At 47.3% G+C, this 14,911-nt stretch overlaps 1 protein-coding gene across 1 annotated transcript in view; it reads right to left on the bottom strand.

Annotated features, from left to right (window-relative positions):
* Positions 1-12,392, bottom strand: part of LOC141176115 (uncharacterized) — a 30,329-nt gene extending 17,937 nt beyond the window's left edge. Inside the window, exon 1 of the mRNA XM_073660109.1 lies at positions 12,330-12,392. The gene's annotated coding sequence lies outside the window, so the exon portion shown is untranslated. The remainder of the gene's footprint in view (positions 1-12,329) is intronic.
* Between the last annotated feature and the right edge of the window lie 2,519 nt (positions 12,393-14,911).

Genomic DNA, 14,911 nt, shown 5'->3' with positions numbered 1-14,911 from the left:
CCCATATATATATATATATATATATATATATATATATATTATATTATATATAGTACAGACCAAAGGTTTGGACACACCTTCTCATTTAAAGATTTTTCTGTATTTTCATGACTATGAAAATTGTACATTCACACTGAAGGCATCAAAACTATGAACTAACACATGTGGAATTATATACTTAACAAAAAAGTGTGAAACAACTGAAAATATGTCTTATATTCTAGGTTCTTCAAAAGTAGCCACCTTTTGCTTTGATGACGGCTTTGCACACTCTTGGCATTCTCTTGGTGAGCTTCAAGAGGTAGTCACTGGAAATGGTCTTCCAACAATCTTGAAGGAGTTCCCAGAGATGCTTAGCACTAGTTGGCCCTTTTGCCTTCACTCTGCGGTCCAGCTCACCCCAAACCATCTCGATTGGATTCAGATCTGGTGACTGAGGAGGCCAGGACATCTGGCGTAGCACCCCATCACTCTCCCTCTTGGTCAAATAGCCCTTACACAGCCTGGAGGTGTGTTTGGGGTCATTGTCCTGTTGAAAAATAAATGATGGTCCAACTAAATGCAAACCGGATGGAATAGCATGCCGCTGCAAGATGCTGTGGTAGCTATGCTGGTTCAGTATGCCTTCAATTTTGAATAAATCCCCAACAGTGTCACCAACAAAGCACCGTCACACCATCACACCTCCTACTCCATGCTTCAGGGTTGGAACCAGGCATGTAGAGTCCATCCGTTCACATTTTCTGCTTCGCACAAAGACACGGTGATGAGTCCAAATTTGAGATCTTTGGTTCCAACCACCGTGTCTTTGTGCGACGCAGAAAAGGTGAACAGATGGACTCTACATGCCTGGTAGAGTCCATCACACCTGTAGCGCATTAGACCGCTGCAGTCAACCACTGATCTCAGAACTGATGCCAATATATTCAGTATGAACAGTTGAGCTCAGTGATTGGCTGCAGTTGTCACACACGCTAAAGACATGACATCACCACTGCAGCCTATAAAGAAGACCCGAGCAGCAGAGAGCCGGCACTGGAGCAGGGGAAGGTGAGTAATGCTGATTATAGTATTTGTTACACAGGCTCATAGATTGTGTATAGTGTTGAGCCACCCCCGTAGTGTTCGAGTTCGGTTCGGTTCGTCGAACACCCGTGTGTTCGCCGAACTGTTCGTCGAACTGTTCGTCGAACACCGTTAAAACCAATGGCAGGCAAACAAAAACACATAGAAACACATAGAAAACACCTTCAAAGGTGTCCAAAAGCTGACAAACTGCTCAGAAGACACAACTAACACATGGAAAAGTGACAAGTACATATAGTCATGCGAAAAGAAAAGAGGTGGAGGAGTAAAAGGAGGGGGAGACACAGATATAGGCATGTCATGCCCTTCTAAAATCCAAAAAGTGAGAAGCCGACACGTTCAGTCCGCTCCTGCCCGTGCCACCTCCGTGTCGCCGGGTTTGTGCCAGAGCCGCGGTGAACCCTGACGGCCAGCCCCCCTCTCCCAATACTGGTGCCTGTCCGCTGGTGGGTCGAGCGAGCCCCCCTGTGGTGGAGGCAGCTCTAAGCTTTTTAATTTAAATTGTCTCTCTAATTTGAATGAATACACTTTAAATCCATTTACAAGGATCTATTGGAGGGCAAGTCTCATGCCAGCAGCCGCGTAATTCCAGCTCCAGTAGCGTCCACTAAAGCTGCTGCAGTTAAAAAGCTTTTATAAGGATCGAGCTCGGCTGTCCACCGCAAGGCATCCTACTGCCAGTCCCAGCCCCTATGCCTTGGGGTGCCTCCTGATGCTCTTCACTGAGTATCCCGTGGTCCCGAAGCATTTCCTTTGAAAAAATTAAGTGTCCAAACTACAGGTGGTGTAGCTTGCTTAACAGCCGGGATAATCCGCTGACTAGCAGACCCTGCTACTAGGCACAAAGTATTTCCTGGGCTAGATGCAGTTAAAAATTTGTAATTAGATACTCTCGTTGGATGCTGAGAAAGCATCCCATAGAGTCTCCTGGCACGCCATATATGATTCTCTTAAAAAGCTTGGGGTAGGGGTCTAGGGGACCCTTTTATAGCCAAAATCACGGCCCTGTATCACAATACGTCACCTAGGCTGAAGATAAATGGAACTGTAGCACCCTGAGGGCTCGGTTGCTACAGAGGTATTGCACCTCACCCAGTGGTGTGATATCTCACTCTCAGGTAAGGATGGAGTGTGGATCAGGACCCGACACCTGCATGCATTACACCACATTGCCGTGGGGCAGGGCGACCAATATGCCTCTGAGATGGGCACGACAGTCCCTGTCCCTGGCTGGAGTGGGGGGAGGGAACACTGAGGAAGGGGAACCCTGTAGTGCAGGAGCAGGGAGGAAGCAGTTCCTGGGTGCATTGAGAAGGGAGTATAAAAGGTGGGGACCATCTTAGTTCAGTGCAGAGAAGTCTGAGCAGAAGTGGCAGGGAGCAGGGGCTCTGCATGAGCTCTGCTCCGGAGGCGGGCCTAGTAACAGAGGCCCAGGCCTGGAAGAGGGAGAAGGAAGGAAGAGGAGCGGAGAAGGCTCCAGGACCGAGGAACGAAGGGATCCCAGGGGTGCGGACGGGCGAGTCGCCACCGCACGCCCGAATCCACCTGCGTGGAGGGGTCAGGCCAAAGGGGGAGACCGGTCCCCGAAACTATTGGAGGCAGGAAACGACCCTCAGCTAGAAACCGGAGGCTGTGACATTTTATGTGGCGCAGCCCCTCGCTACACCCGCTAGGAAGGCACCACATAGGGTCAGGGAAACTGGCGCCAAGTTTACCAAGAGGAGGCCCGAGGCAGCCGGACAGAAGGGTTGGTAAGAAAGGCCAGACAAAGGACACACAAAGGGGGTCCTGTGAAGCGCTCCAAAGTTATCTGGGAGTTGTCTGAGCCCCTCACCTGGTGAGCACAGTACGACGTGGGCAGCCGTTACCTGCAGACGTGGTCTGGATAATAAGAACTGTGAGTAAAGGCCCTGGACTGCATCACTGACTCCGTGTCGTTACTGCTGCTGCCCTGCACCATCACCCCCATCCTCCGCATACACTGCCCTGAGGCTATACTCCTCCCGTGGGGAGTTATGCTACGCTCTGCTGCACCCACAACACCAGCCTCAGCGGTCTGCCCTGGAGCGGCGGTTCACTCTGACCGCAATCCACGGGTGGCGTAGTCGGACATTTAAACATCAAAACCACATAAATAGTTCCGCCACTGGTTTGACCGCCCTGAGCCACGGAACCGGGTCGCCGCCACGAAGACTACAACCACCAGCATCCACCAAAAAGGCTCCAGCTCCGGGTGTCCCAAGGCCCAGGGGGTGCATCAGAACATTTTCATCACCTTTCACAATCACCAATGGGACAAGGCAGGGATGTCCTCTGTCCCCTCTCTTATACATCCTAGTGATGGAGCACCTGCTCTCATCAATTCGCCATAACCCCAATATTAGGTGGATTAAGGTGGGAGGCACCGAGTACAAGTGCTCTCTATTTGCTGATGATGTCCTAGTATATATCACTCAATCACATATATCCATCCATGCTGTTATGGCTGAAATAGATCACTTTGTTACATGGTCAAATTTTAAAATCAATGCAGCGAAGTCTGAGGCCCTCGATGTCTCCCTCCCCAAATCCATATAGGATTCCATCCAGTCCAACTTTCCCTTTGCCTGGCCCTCACAGGGTATCAAATACTTAGTAATTCCTATTCATAGAGACCTCTCCCATCTATGTTATCTTAATTTTGGGCCCTTTATTGAACAACTCCATACAGACCACGGTTGGCAAGTTAGAACTGTAAGATTCACTACGTGAACCACTGGTGTTTTGTGGAAAAGCACATGTACACTGTGTTCCAAATTATTATGCAAAAAGTGTTTAGGAGTGATAAGGGAAGAATTTGTTTGTTTGTCAGTTAAACTCATTGATGGTGATGTGTGTCAGGGCTCTTTATATCACTGTAAGCAATTGCAGACACCTGTGCTAATTAGTTTGGCAGGTGTGTCCAATGAAAGGCAAGACTACTTAAGAAGGCTCTCTCACATTATTAAGCAGCCTACATTTTCTGCCAAAATGGGAAAGAAAAAGATGTGTCGGCTGCTGAGAAGCAACAAATTGTGGAGTGTTTAGGTCAAGGCATGACTACAATCAACATTGTGCGATGATCAGGATGAAGTGTCTTGGCAATCAAGAAGTATGTAGCTGATTCACAGTACACACGTGTGCGTGCTGATAAGGGCAAATTGAGGACTCTTTCCTATAGGCAATTACGTCAGGTTGAAAGAGCAGCGGCAAAAAAGCCTTGTCATAGCAGCAGACAAGTTTTTGAAGCTGCTGGTGCCTCCAACGTCCCCCGAACAACAAGATGCAGGGTCCTTCAGAGGTTTGCAGCTGTGTATACGCCATCCTGTCGACCTCCTCTATCCACTTCACACAAGCAGAAACGGCTCCAGTGGGCCAAACATTACATGAAGACTGATTTCAAAACGGTTTTGTTCACGGATGAGTGCCGTGCAGCGCTCGATGGTCCAGATGGATGGAGTGGAGGATGGCTGGTTGATGGACACCCCACGCAAACACGGCTACAGCGCCAACAAGGAGGAGGTGGAGTAATGTTTTGGGCTGGAATCATGGGGAGAGAGATTGTCGGCCCCTTTAGGATCCCTGAAGGTGCTAAAGATGAACTCCATAATGTATGTGGATTTTCTCAAACAGCACTTCCTGCCATGGTTCAAGAAGAAGAACCGTGTATTTCACAGCAAGATCATTTTTCTGCATGATAATGCACCATCTCATGCTGCACATAAAACATCTGCATCTCTGGCTGATATGGGCACAAAAGGGGACAAACTTATGGTGTGACCCCCATGCTCCCCTGACCTCTACCCCATTCAGAACCTTTGGAGCATCATTAAAAGGAGTGTCTATGATGGCGGGAGGCAGTTCACATCTAAGCAACAGCTCTGGGAGGGTATTCTGTCCTCATGCAAAACAATTGAAGCAGAAACCATCCAAAACCTGACAAATTCAATGGACGAGAGAGTTCAGAAGCTCCTTTCGAACAAGGGGTCCTATGTGAAAATGTAACATCACCTAGAATAAAGTTTTCAGTTGAAAACTGTTTGATTTCAGTTTCTAACAACCTGCTAATGCTTATAATTTCAAAAATGACCATTTTTTTGGTCTTTATTAAAATGAAAAGGTTGATCGAAAAGTTTGGGGGATCTAAGAGTGTGGCAACCCAGTAGTCATGATTACTTCGAATTCTGACAATATGAGGGTCATGCTGCAGGTAGTGCAGCAAGAAGGCACTTATGTGTCTTGCGCATCTCGGAGCCCCAAAATTATTTTCCGGGCTAGATGCAGCTAAAAATTATTATTAATTTTAAATCTGGTGAAGCTTTAGTATAGATGGCCTAATAGGATCAGTGCTGCACACTGCTACAAAGCCCAAATTATTTTCCAGTCAAGATACAGATAAACATGATTAGTAATTTTAAATCTGGTGGAGCTTATTATAGATGGCCTAATAGAATCAGTGCTGCACACTGCTACAAAGCCCAAATTATTTTCCAGCCAAGATACAGATAAACATGATTAGTAATTTGAAAGCTTAAAACGGTTGGTAGGGTGATTTTAACCAATCATCAAGCTTTTACTCTCCCCAGGATGACACAGGGGTAGAAAAGTTGTTTCGGATCCATGATTTGTTCATCTTTATGAACGTGAGTCTGTCTACATTATCAGTGGAGAGCCGCGTGCGCTTATCTGTCAGCACACCACCAGCAGCGCTGAACACACGTTCAGACAGAACGCTGGCTGCGGGGCATGACAAGATCTCCAAGGCGTAAGTGGCTAGCTCCGGCCATTTATCCAGATTGGAAGCCCAAAAAGAGCAAGGGTCCAGTGACACAGTCGTGGCTTCAATGTTTACTTGGAGATACTCCTGTACCATCGTCTCTAGGCGTTGACTATGTGTCAGACTTCTTGTCTCCTGTGGCCTTGAAAGGATGGGCTAAAAAAGTGGTGAAATGATTCCGCAAAATTGATGTTACCAGCAGATACTGTGGTTCTGTTACGGTTTGAGTGCTGAACACTTGACGGTCCCACGGTTGGCAAGTTGGAACTGTGAGATTCACTACGTGCACCACTGGTATTTTGTGGAAAAGCACATGTAAGATTCTGCAACAGTCTCTGCTGATACTCCTGCATGCGTGCATCCCTTTCTATGGCAGGAATAATTTCTGCAAATTTACTTTTGTACCGGGGATCTAACAGTGTGGCAACCCAGTAGTCAGGATTATTTCTAATTCTCACAATTCGAGGGTCATGTTGCAGGTAGTGCAGCAAGAAGGCACTCATGTGTGTTGCACATCCAGGAGCACCAAGTCCCTGTTGTGTTGGTGGCGAGGTAACAATCATGCTTCCTTCCTCTGTCCTCTCCCCCCAACCTCGCACAACAGAAATGTGATCAAGGTCTCCCTCATCTGATGAGTCTTCCATCAGTTCGTCCTCCACTTCTTCCTGGGCTACTGCACCTTCCTCACTAGTTTGGCTGCTACCATGCGCCCTGGTAAAACCATCTCCCCCACCCTCACATGCCTGCCGCCTGGGTGCTGCCGACCGTCTGGACCTTGCAGATGTTAGCCCTTCCGCATACAACTCCTCCTCCTCTACTTCCTCCACCTCCTCTTGTGCCACCACCTGACTCCGAATTCTGTTTAACATGTGCTCCAGCATGTAAATCACCGGAATAGTCATGCTGATAATGGCATCGTCAGCACTAAACATCTTCGTCGCCATTTCAAAACTGTGCAGAAGGGTGCATAGGTCCCTGATCTGAGACCACTCCTCCAGCGTGATTTGCCCCACCTCTGGATCTCGTTGGCCCAGGCTATACGTCAGAACGTATTGCACCAGGGCTTGTCGGTGCTGCCACAGTCGCTGCAACATGTGCAGAGTTGAATTCCACTGGGTAGGCACATCGCATTTTAGCCGGTGAAGTGGCAGGCCCAACGACTTCTGTAGAGATGTAAGTCGCTGAGCTGCGGGATGCGAACGGCGAAAGTGAGCACACAGCGACCGTGCCCTCTGCAGAAGGCCATCTAGTCTGGGATAGTGGGCTAAAAATTGCTGGACAACCAGGTTCAACACGTGAGCCATACAAGGCACGTGTGTGACATTGCCCCGGCGAAGGGCCGCACCCAGGTTTGCAGCATTGTCGCACACGGCCTTCCCTGGTTTCAGGTCCAGTGGAGACAACCATTCATGAAATTGGTTCTCCAGAGCTGACCACAACTCCTCAGCTGTGTGACTCACATTTCCCAGACATTTCAATGTAAAAACCGCCTGATGACGTTGAGCCCTACTGCCAGCATAGTAAGGAGGTGTGCAGGATCCCTTCTGCGCAGTTAGAAAGCTTGTGGCATGACCAGACAGGCTTTGGGTGCAGGTGGAAGACCGAGAGGAGGTTGAGGAGGCAGAAGCAGTGGAGGAACTTTGACATAAAGAGGATTGACGCACAACTCGTGGGGACGGCAAGACTTGGACAGCAGCCCCTTGTCCTGCTGTCACCATAGTTACCCAGTGCCCAGTCAGCGACATGTAACGCCCCTGTCCATGCCTACTCGTCCAAGTGTCTGTGGTGAAATGCACCCTGTCACACACAGAGTTTCTCAAAGAAGCGGTGATGTTGTGTGCGACATGCTGGTGGAGCGCAGGCACACCTTTCTTTGAGAAGTAGTGCCGACTGGGCATCTGGTACTGGGGCACTGCGACGGACATAAGGTCTCGAAAATCCTCTGTGTCCACCAGGCGGAAAGGCAGCATTTCTGTAGCCAAGAACTTGCAGATGGTGAAATTCAACCTTTTAGCTTTCTCATGGCTAGGAGGAAATGGTCTTTTACTTGTCCACATCTGAGGGACCGAGGGCTGGCTATTGTTGATAAGGGTGTCCCCGGCAAACTGCCGGTCTGTGAGGAAGATGCAGGCGGACATGTTAGGTTGCCTTGATCCAAAGGTGGTGCTATCGATGTCGGACAGCGCTCAACACCAGCTGGTGTTACCACCTCCAAAGAAAATGATGACCTGCCAATCACGCTGGCTGTTGCGGGTAAAGAGGTGGCAGGTCTGCGCCCCAAAACAGGTGTGACTGCTGTCCCCCCAGTCACAGAGGATGAAGAGGCCGCGGATGCACAAGATATGGCAGACGGTGGTTGGCCCGGCCGGCTAGGCCGCATTGTAGCACACTGAGCTTCCCACTGCAACTTATGCTTCATGTCCATGTGCCGGTTCATGCATGAAGTACTCAAACTATGTATTTTTTGGCCTCTACTTAGCTTTTGCTGACAAATGTTACAGATAACACGAGTTGGGTCATCTTTATCGATCTGAAAAAATGCCCAGGCTATGCAAGGCTTAGCACCCATGCGACCTGAAGAGCCACCACGACTTGTGGTGAGAGGCAGAGTTGTGTTTGAGGATGCAGTTGTTGACGTGCTTCCAGTACTACGTCTCTGTCCAGGAAGGCGCAACCTGACCTCGTCGTCACTAGCATCTTCCTCCACCTCCTCTGCTGACCTCATCTCTTGGCTGACTGTGGGTTGACAGTAAGTGGGATCTCCAACCTCATCATCATCACCCTGTGCGTTATCACACCCGTCGTCCCCAGAGCCAACCTGTTCCTGCCCTGACAAAAAACTAAAGTTGTCGCTCCAATCAGGTATTTGAGTCTTATCATCGTCTTCCTAATTGTCTCCACCAACAGGAGTTACAGTTTGGGAATGAGGGTCTACATTATGGTCAGAAACCTTCTGCGTCTGGTCCTGGATCCGACTCATAAAGATTCTGGGCATCAGTGCAGATCATTTCCTCGTCTGGATTCACAGAAGCGCTGGAGTCGACCTCTGATTCCCAGGCTATAGTATGAGTAAACAGCTCTGCAGACTCAACCATCTGTTCTACCTCATACTCAGACGGGCAGCTGGAGATTTGGGAGCTGTGAGGAAGCAAGTGCGATTGGGGTGACACCTTTGAGGACTGGAGTATTTGTGATGTTGAAGTTGATGTGGAGGAGAGCCCACTTAAAGGAGCACTTGATATCCGTTGAAGCACCTGCTGTTTTTGTGCCTCATCTGGAATTTGTAGCGATTGGCGTGGTCGTAAGAAAGGGATCTTATCACATTGTCCGCTAAAAGAAGTAGACATTTTAGTTTGGCTGGAAAATGGTCTTTCTTCTGCAGATGTTACTGTTGCTTTAACACCTACCCCACGGACACAACCTTTTTTCCCCTTCCCAACACGCCTATTCCCCTTTCCACCAGCAGCAGGCCTTTTTCCACTCATTTTGGTGTTTAACTAATTAACAACTCTGGAGTTGTTTGCACAAAAAAACAATGGATGGGAACCGAGCAGAGCTGAGTGGCCAAACTGTGGTATTAGGCCAAAACTATTGGCTGGGTTAGATGCAGAAAAAAATTATATTCAATTTGCAACCTGATGGAGGTCAGTATAGATGGACTAATAGAGAAAGTCCCACACACTGCTAGAAGGCCAAATATTTTTTCAGAGCTAGATGCAGATAAAAATTATTTTTAATTTGCAACCTGATGGAGGTCTGTATAGATGGATTAATAGAACAAGTCCCACACACAGCTAGAAGCCCAATATTTTTTCAGAGGTAGATGCAGAAAAAAATATATTCAGTTTGCAACCTGATGGAGGTCAGTATAGATGGACTAATACAACAAGTCCCACACACAGCTAGAAGCCCAATATTTTTTCAGAGGTAGATGCAGAAAAAAATATATTCAGTTTGCAACCTGATAGAGGTCTGTATAGATGGATTAATAGAACAAGTCCCACACACAGCTAGAAGCCCAATATTTTTTCAGAGGTAGATGCAGAAAAAAATATATTCAGTTTGCAACCTGATGGAGGTCAGTATAGATGGACTAATACAACAAGTCCCACACACAGCTAGAAGCGCAATATTTTTTCAGAGGTAGATGCAGAAAAAAATATATTCAGTTTGCAACCTGATGGAGGTCTGTATAGATGGATTAATAGAACAAGTCCCACACACAGCTAGAAGTCCAATATTTTTTCAGAGGTAGATGAAGAAAAAAATATATGCAGTTTGCAACCTGATGGAGGTCAGTATAGATGGACTAATACAAGTCCCACACACAGCTAGAAGCCCAATATTTTTTCAGAGCTAGATGCAGAAAAAAATTATATTCAATTTGCAACCTGATGGAGGTCAGTATAGATGGACTAATAGAATGATGCTATGCCCAAAAGATTTTACTTCACTAGGTGCAGTAAAAAAATTGGTATTCTATACACAGGTGGTATATCTTGCAACACAGATAGGCTACTCCACTGACTAACACACTCTGCAATAGGCCAAAAAGGATTAGCTTTGCTAGATTCAGCCAAATGCTGTGAAAAAAACTTGCACAGCACTGGCACAGACCTGCCTGGCAAAAACTGATAGGAACTGATGTAACCTAGTCCTGAAAAGGACTCCAATTACAATTAGTCTTTACTCCCACAATCTATCTATTTAAGAGCACAGACCTGCCTGATAAAAGTCGTAGGAAATGCTGTAACCTAGTCCTTAAAAGGACTGCCTGAAGGAAGAGATGAGTGGTAAGGAGACAGCCTGAGGTTAGAGATGAGTGCAAAGGAGGCAGCTTGAGAGCAGAGAGGAACACTGAGGAGACAGCCTATGTGTAGAGAGAAGCACTGAGGAGACTGCCTGGGAGCATAGAAAAGCGATGAGGAGACAGACTGAGGGCAGAGAGGAGTCCCGAGGAGATGGCCTGAGAGTAAAGAGGAGTGCTGAGGAGATGGCCTGAGTAAAGAGGAGCGCTGAGGAGATGGCCTGAGAGTAAAGGAGAGCGCTGAGGAGATGGCCTGAGTAAAGAGGAGCGCTAAGGAGATGGCCTGATAGTAAAGAGGAGCGCCGAGGAGATGGCCTGAGCGTAAAGAGGAGCGCCGAGGAGATGGCCTGAGCGTAAAGAAGAGCGCCGAGGAGATGGCCTGAGCGTAAAGAAGAGCGCCGAGGAGATGGCCTGAGCGTAAAGAGGAGCGCCGAGGAGATGGCCTGAGTAAAGAGGAGCGCCGAGGAGATGGCCTGAGCATAAAGAGGAGCGCTGAGGAGATGGCCTGAGAGTAAAGGAGAGCGCTGAGGAGATGGCCTGAGAGTAAAGGAGAGCGCTGAGGAGATGGCCTGAGAGTAAAGGAGAGCGCTGAGGAGATGGCCTGAGTAAAGAGGAGCGCTAAGGAGATTGGCCTGATAGTAAAGAGGAGCGCCGAGGAGATGGCCTGAGAGTAAAGAGGAGCGCTGATGAGATGGCCTGAGAGTGAAGAGGAGTGCTGAGGAGATGGCCTGAGAGTAAAGAGGAGCGCTGAGGAGACGGCCTGAGAGTAAAGAGGAGCGCCGAGGAGATGGCCTGAGAGTAAAGAGGAGCACTGAGGAGATGGCCTGAGAGTGAAGAGGAGTGCTGAGGAGATGGCCTGAGAGTAAAGAGGAGCGCTGAGGAGACGGCCTGAGAGTAAAGAGGAGCGCTGAGGAGATGGCCTGAGATTAAAGAGGAGCGCTGAGGAGATGGCCTGAGATTAAAGAGGAGTGCTGAGGCGATGGCCTGAGAGTAAAGAGGAGCGCTGAGGAGATGGCCCGAGAATAAAGAGGAGCGCTGAGGAGATGGCCTGAGAGTAAAGAGGAGCGCTGAGGAGATGGCCTGAGAGTAAAGAGGAGCACTGAGGAGATGGCCTGAGAGTAAAGAGGAGCACTGAGGAGATGGCCTGAGAGTGAAGAGGAGCGCTGAGGAGATGGCCTGAGTAAAGAGGAGCGCTGAGGGGATGGCCTGAGAGTAAAGAGGAGTGCTGAGGAGATGGCCTGAGAGTAAAGAGGAGCGCTGAGAAGACCGACAAGAAATGCAGAGGAGATGGTCTGAGGATAGAAAGGAACACCGAGGAGACGGCCTAAGTGTAAAGGGGTCGTCCATTTACTTTATGTGTTCAGGTTAGAATTAAATGGTAATGGGTGTGGTTAGGGGTTGGAGGAATGGTTATGGACGTGGACTAAGATGTCATGATGTACAATCTATCCCTCTTTATATTCCCTGACAGTTGGGAGGTCAGACAAATGTAAAAATCTAATTGTTTTTGTAGCTGCAAAATGCAATGTGTGAATAAAGTCTATAGAGAGTGTGAGCCCCAATGGGGATGGTGATATTAATGTGTGTACGTGCTGCGGAGTATGGAGGCGATATAGAGAATAATGGGGAATCTCCACATACCTCCACCTGCAGAGCCGCCACCACATAAATGGCTGTTCTGTGCGCACAGGACCTGTGATGAGGTCACAGGAGGGGAGGAGTCAGGGGTCACATGATCAGGGGTCTCAGTGTATACAGGACTCTGCTGTACCCTGCAGGATGGAGCCTGTATAAGTGTTAAGTGTGTGGTGAGCGTCTCTATTAGGCTATAGGCCAGACACTATGTACCACACTTATAAGTGCAGATGGATAAGGCCGATATAGGGCGCCAGTCACACAGATAATACTACGCAGCCGCCCTTCCATGAACCGTCGGTGTAAGTGGTTGTTTCATCTATATTGCACCTGTGCTGCCTCCGCCTTTATTATGGGGACTGTTGTGTCCTGCAGTGTAGTTGATATTGTGTCTGTCACGATTCCTCCGCTCAGTGTGTCTTGGACGCAGTGAGTGACAGGTCAGTCATCCAATCTAGTGCAGGGACGTGCTGAGCTGTCGGTACTTTGATTGACAGCTCAGACGCCCAATCTGAGACTGGGAGGTGCTGAGTTTACTTCAGGTGTTCCCTGTTCCTAGTGATTACCCAGCTACTTAGCCGAGCTGTAAGTCCCCGATAGCTGCTGGTCGTAGCTTTCAGCTCAATGTGGTCTGGTCCCTCTGCACTTTATGCTCAGAATTCAGACATTCTGATCTTCTGTTGCTGGACCCTGGCTTTCCCTATTGACTTCCAGTTTGTATTACCCCTTTTGCCTTGACACATGCTGACCTTGGAATTCTGACTCTGGACTGTGACCTGACTAGGCCTTTGTATCTTCCCTCTTTTTATAATGTACTCTCCTGGCTGTTGACCTCGAACTCCTTGACTACCCTGACTCACGGCTTGTCCGTGAAAAGTGAGTCAGTGTAACAGCATCTTGGTTTTGGTAAATATGGCTGCCTTTTTTCCATGAGGTTTTTTGAATATGTGGTGGGAGAAAAAATAAATATTTCTAATACTGTGAGCTCTATTGGTATCACGTGCTAAGCGTCTCTGCTCTATGAGGACTGACGAAAGTTCAGTCTGAACTGTGTCCTATACATTACAGCAAAGAGGATAAAAACAACCTCGTTACAGCTCATTCTAATGTCCAAGTACAGACTACAATGCATGGGCTGGCCGCGAGTCTCCTGACCGGAGCGTGACAGCCTCATATATTTCTATAATTGTGAGGTAAAAAATGAGAAAAGAAGCTTTATGGTGGGCGCTGTCATGCTGAAGACAAGGATGAGAAGGTGTAGAAAAACAACAAACATACTAAAAGATAGTAATGTGTTTCAAAATCGATCTGACATCTTCCTAGGACCATCATAAAGCTTTTTTTCCTCATTTTTTGTCTCCTTCTGATGACTTCAACAGTGGAGAAGCAGTCTATACGAGGAATACCATTGTGCTACTTCTCTCATCACAGTTGAGCCTGACCGGCTCAACTCCACCAGGTGGTGGGAATATTGCATCTACCCTTCCCTGTTTCTTATCACCGGGACTTCACCATGGAGCTGTATATACTTCTATGAAGTCGTCATGCTCAGGTCAGGAGATCCACGGTCATACATTGCACAGACGTCTAAATGAGCCCTTAGTATTGTTAAGCACAATAACTGTGGAGGGGAACAAAGTTGAGCATTATTATTGTCTATGGTAATTGGGGAGGGTTGGGGTGTATTACTATTACCGCAGGGCTGGGATGGGCAAGGGGGCATCTGCCTGCTGGCTCCCTCACAAGTGCTGACTCTCTGTGTGGCTACATATACTGTAAGCCTGTCTATATGTGGGTGTATGTATGATAAGGTCTGCACATACACTATATGTGCTTTTATATATTTATGTGTCTACTACAAAAAAGGATACAACTTTGTCAATTATGTGCTGTTTATATGGAATGATGTGGATATACGTATTGTGTCTTATGATGTAAGAAATCACAGGTTATGCAGACATGATGTTTTCATATGTTTGTCATTAAACTCATCTCCTCTCGATCATGTCAGGTTCCCCAGACTTCCCAAATTATCCCCATTATGATTCAGAGACTTATGTACACATAACCTATCAGTTTTTTTAGGTGAATTAAAAAAAACAATTGGTGTGTGGGGACTTTACTAAGACCCTCATGTAATGTTCACTATTGTTATCACAATGCTGCTTGAATGCAGCACAACTAGGACAGCAGTTTCCAAACCACACGCTTTTTATTATACAATTGTTGTGGTATCAATGTAGCAAGCTTGATTGTGTTACTGTATCTACATAGCGAGTATGGATCTGTTATTATTTCTATGCGGTAAGTTTTCTCTGATACAATATATACAGTGAGTACGGAAAGTATTCAGACCCCTTTACATTTTTCACTCTTTGTTTCATTGCAGCCATTTGGTAAATTCTAAAAAGTTCATTTTTTTCTCATTAAAGTCCACTCTGCACCCCATCTTGACTGAAAGAAAACAGAAATGTAGAAATTTTTGCAAATTATAAAAGAAAAACTGAAATATCACATGGTCATAAGTATTCAGACCCTTTGCTCAGACACTCATATTTAAGTCACATGCTGTCCATTTCCTTGTGATC

This window comes from Phyllobates terribilis, unplaced genomic scaffold (genome assembly GCF_046119375.1).
Source record: "Phyllobates terribilis strain yellow unplaced genomic scaffold, ASM4611937v1 Scaffold_17__1_contigs__length_24005725, whole genome shotgun sequence".
Taxonomy (NCBI): Eukaryota; Metazoa; Chordata; class Amphibia; order Anura; family Dendrobatidae; genus Phyllobates; species Phyllobates terribilis.
Note: the sequence above shows the minus strand (reverse complement) of the source record. Positions and strands in the feature narration are given on the sequence as shown.